This window comes from Sinocyclocheilus grahami, unplaced genomic scaffold (assembly GCF_001515645.1).
Source record: "Sinocyclocheilus grahami isolate Dianchi unplaced genomic scaffold, SAMN03320097.WGS_v1.1 scaffold913.1, whole genome shotgun sequence".
NCBI lineage: Eukaryota > Metazoa > Chordata > Actinopteri > Cypriniformes > Cyprinidae > Sinocyclocheilus > Sinocyclocheilus grahami.
In genome coordinates, this window is record NW_015506092.1 from 7,639 (window position 1) to 13,075 (window position 5,437).

The following is a 5,437-nucleotide window of genomic DNA, read 5'->3' on the forward strand; positions in this document are numbered from 1 at the left end:
AGGGACAGGATGACTGGTTGCAATCGAGGGAAAGATGAATGTGGCCAAGTACAGGGATATCCTGGACGAAAACCTTTTCCAGAGTGCTCAGGACCTCAGACTGGGCTGAAGGTTTACCTTCCAACAAGACAATGACCTTAAGCACACAGCTAAAATAACGAAGGAGTGACAACTCTGTGACTGTTCTTGAATGGCCCAGCCCGAGCCCTGACTTAAACCCAGGAGAGACCTAAAAATGGCTGTCCACCAACGTTTACCATCCAACCTGAGAGAACTGGAGAGGATCTGCAAGGAGGAATGGCAGAGGATCCCCAAATCCAGGTGTGAAAAACTTGTTGCATCTTTCCCAAAAAAACTCATGGCTGTATTAGATCAAAAGGGTGCTTCTACTAAATACTGAGCAAAGGGTCTGAATACTTAGGACCATGTGATATTTAATTTTTCCTTTTTTAATAAATCTGCAAAAATGTCAACAATTCTGTGTTTTTCTGTCAATATGGGGTGCTGTGTGTACATTAATGAGGAAAAAAAATTAACTTAAATGATTTTAGCAAATGGCTGCAATATAACAAAGAGTGAAAATTTTAAGGGGGTCTGAATACTTTCCGTACCCACTGTATATATAATGGCTTTTAGTTGACTTTACCAAAACAAATTAATTTATATAAAATTATTATGCTATATAAGATTAACCAGTTGTAAACCACTTCTCTAGAATGGTGCTGTACTCATTAAACTATCCACTAGATGGTGATGTACACTCATCAAGCTCAGTTCTTTCGACAGTAAATAATTTATCCCTAAAATGCTCCACATGCTTTGGGTATAAAGTTCAATAACAATTATATAACTAAACACAAAAAAATTACTGCTGAGGTCAATGCACTTTTAAGTAAAAATCTCGAGCATAAAAATATTTGATTAAAGTGCCCTGATGACAATATAATCGTTTAACAGATAAAGCAGGACTGTGATATCACAAATTTAGAAGTAATTTTGTAACCAGCCAATAACCATCTAGGCCTCGATTAATAAATTAAATAAAACCACAAAATAATAAAACAAAACAGAGTTTATAGGTGTAAAGATTCACATGCAATACAGGGAAGTGCAACCCACAAACAGACATTACAATACAGTTTCTTGTAAACAGATCATTGAAGCATACAGTGTACACACTGCCAACATGCGATTTAAAGACAACAGTAGGATATATTGTCTCTGCACTCGTGGATATTTTGTATGATGGGTTTTGTATAGTAATTACTTCGAGTTTTGTGTTTGTCAAATGAGTATATCCTACTGCAAAAAGCCATGGTAAAGTCATTTGTCTGATGTGAAGTGCTTAGCCTTTACCCTATTTCCTGCTCTTAATGCTTGTCATTGCGGCATTTGGCACGTATAAAATTTGTGGTTAAACATTTTTCTCTTTTTATAGCTCCTGGGCGTATATTTACTACAGAGGTCCACTGAAAAGGCTACTGGGAAGAAAAATAGGCTTTATAAAATGACACAATCAACCTTTGCGCTCCTGGTGTTTCTGAAGCCAAACACACACACACACACACACACACACACACACACAGGAACTCAGTGTTGTTCAACTTGTCTGACAGCTGATGTTTTGATTTTTTTCACACTTTGTATGTCATTTGTACAAGACAGTAGCCATTTTTAAAGTAAAAAAATTATTATTTATATTTAATGTCATATGTTGGTGTGACATTTAAGCCATTATTATAAACATCACAGATACAAATAACTTACAACTACTAAATATTAAGCTTTGATGAAGCAATGAATTATGCCTCAAATCATGTGGCTTGGTGAGGAGAGGTGTGCTATTACTTTTTTTTTTTAAATTGATCTAACTTACAATTTTTGCTTGGTAAATGATAAAAAGGGTGAAAAATCCCATGTACTTACATAAAGGGTGCAATATAGAGCCTGAATATAGAGACTTGACGATGGGCTTTTTTGCCAGTAAGATATATACTGTGTGTGTGTGTGTATGTATATATATATATATATAAATAAAACATTTTAAATTTTTTTCTCTTTTGTTCCGTAAGGACACACAAAAATAGTCAAAAGTGACAGTAAAGAAATGTATAAATGTAAAAAAAAAAAATTTAATAAAAAAAGTTAAATGCAGTTCTTTTAAACTTTCTAAAATCATGGTTTCCACCATCTCAAGCTAAATTAATATCTTAATATATATTCAAAGATATAATTATATAGTCTTTAAAAAGGTTATCAACGTGAAGTTTTACAGTTTAATTAACATTATATGGTGAAGCTAAATTTCTATAAATATCAATTTTCCAATATAATTTATTTATTTTTACAATTGTATAAACTAAGATAGCTAAAATGTAAATTTATATACATTTCTGTTCAAAAGTTTGGGGCTCACTAAGATTTTTTAAAGAAATTAATACTTTTATACAGCAAGGATGCATTAAATTGAACTTTCCATTCATCAAAGAATAATGAAAAAAAATTACAGTTTCCACAAAAATATTAGGCAGCACAACTGTTTTTAACATTGATAATAAGAAATGTTTCTTGAGCAGCAAATCAGCATATAAGAATGATTTCTGAAGAATCATGTGACGCTGAAGACTGGAGTAATGATGCTGAAAATTCAGCTTTGCATCACAGGAATAAATTACATTTTCAAATATACTTAAATAAAAAAAATACAGTAGTTATTTCAAATTGTAAAACAATATTGACGATTTGTTAACCTAATGAATAATTGATTTGTTAAATCAAATTAAAATTAGTGTGTCAGATTGGTCGAGACGCTACAACAGTATTACTGTTTTTACTGCATTTGGATCAAATAAATGCAGCCTTCCCTAGTAAAAACCCTGGTGACATTCTAAAAACCACAAATGTAAAAAAAAAAAAAAAAAATAGTTCTAAATAAGCTTTTAAAATTATAGTTTTTGTGATAATTTCCTCACCATCCCTATCTTACCATTTTATTTTGCGTTAAAGAAATTATAGCTTCATGTACATATACCTCGAACAATCACGCAAGTTTGGAAACTGTTTGTTATGTGACCACACCAAGAACGATAACTATAAAGATAACGATATTAGCGTCCACACCAGAGAACGATATCGTCTGTTTATTCTAAGCGCATGCGCGTCTGCTGCTTTAAATGGGTCATTTGATGCGATTTCAAGTTTTCCTTTCTCTTTGGAGTGTTACAAGCTCTTAAAAGAAGATCTGTAAAGTTGCAAAGACTAAAGTCTCAAATCCAAAGAGACATTCTTTATAAAAGTTAAGAGTCAACCACGCCTACTTAAAACGGCTCGTTCTAACACGCCCCCACATGCCTACGTCAATATGTGGAAATATTAGCATAATGCCGCCCAAATGTGCACGCAAAGAAAGGCGGCGTGGTTTCAGGAACAGCAGTAGTGTTGAAGCAGCATGTCAGGGAGACGCTGTGTATTTCAGTGCGAAAGCAAAAGCACTTTATTTGGCCTTCCGGAAGTAGATGCAATTAGGAATCATTGGTTAAGATTTATTTACAACAGAACAGCACAACCCAGATGTTCAAATTTGTGCAACGCATTTTATGGACAACAGTTTTTTGAACCTAGAAGAGTACAAGGCTGGCTGTGCACAAAGGCTATTTCTAAAAAAAAAAAAAAGTCAATTCCGGCTTTGCTATGACAATCTGGCGCTTCTGAATCAGCAACTGTAAGTATGTTTTGTTATTAGTTTAAGTATTTGCTATTGACAGTTCAAATGTGGAGTTTTGCGCAGCGCAGAGTAACGCGTCGTGTGTGTGTGTGTGAGGGGAACAGGGTCACATCACAGGAGAGTGAACTGTCTGTCAGAAATCATAGCACGTCAGCTGTCTTAACCGCGGCTTCTACTGCATCATCACTGTGTCTGTCACGTGACTCTGTTGCCCTTTCGGGCTTGAACTGATGGTAAAACTAACGACATTATTAACTGTCTTGATATTTACTTTGAAAGCTGACGCGATTATGGTAAGGAGCGTTACATTTCCGACGCGCGCTTGTGGTGGTCGGCCAATCACAATGCACTGGGTCAGCTGGCCAATCAGAGCAGACTGCGCTTGTCAAAGGAGGGGGCTTTGTTGAAAACGACGTGTTTGAGAGAGGTGGGGCATAGAGGACCTACAATAATGTACAGTATTTGAAAAATAATGCGTTTGAACATTAAAGCATGTCAACATATTCTGATACACCAAATAATGATCTTTAAAATAGCATCATATGACCCCTTTAAATTCTCAAGCTCGTTATTGCAGGATGGATTCTGATTGGCTGTCAATGTTTGTATCGTTCATCAGCTGGGAAAAAATCGTTCTGAAAATTATTCCAACGATATGGTTTCTCTGTGCCTTTATTGTTATAGTTGTAGTGTGGACTCTGCTATTCTTTAATATTGAGAACGATTTTTAGAACTATAGCCATCTTTATCGTTATCGTGCTTGGTGTGAACGGGCCTTAACTCTTTCTGTCCAGGTGTCTGGAAATCTCTGACATCAGATAACCGATGTCTTTCATCCCTAACGGTGTTTCACTTCTGACCACTCAGGAAAACAGCCACAGAATGTCCAAGTGTCCATTTCCTGTCCTCATGCCTCACCCCATCTAAACCAGCACAATGCATCTTTAATTACGTAACACCGGCACTTCTTTTTATGTGTTCCGATGTGTGTGTTTCTGCACTAAGTTGTGACGCTGCATATCTCAGGGATGAGGCCATCCGAGGGGAACCTTAGGAAATTGACACAGAGGTTGATAAATGTGTTTGCTGTGGGACCAGGCAAAGCAAACCTGACTGACACACGCCTGCTTTTTCTCAGCAAACTGAATGCTGTTCTCATACATCGCTGCTGTTAGAGTACAGTAGAGACGGTGCAGAATAAATAAGTACAGTAAGTAAAGAACACTTGCATGTATCCAAGACACAATGCATTCCAAATTGCACCCAAAATGAATATTTTGTCATCATATTAAATTTAAAGGGGTCATATGATGCGATTTCAGTTTTTCCTTTCTCTTTGGAGTGTTACAAGCTCTTGGTGCATAAAGAAGATCTGTAAAGTTGCAAAGACTAAAGTCTCAAATCCAAAGAGATATTCTTTATAAAAGTTAAGAGTCAGCCACGTCTACCTAAAACGGATCGTTCTAACACACCCCCACATATCTACGTCACGATGTGGGAAGATTTGCATAACGCCGCCCAAATGTTCACTCAAAGAAAGAAGGCGTAACTTTTATTCTCGCTGTAGTATTGTTGTTGCCGCCGCCGCCATGTCGTGAAGGTGCTGTGTGTTTCGTTGTGAAAGTGAAACTACTTTGGTTGGCCTTCCAAAAGAGGACGATATCCACTTCGTCATGCCTGGAGCTGATCCGTGCTGGTCGCTGAGGAAATACA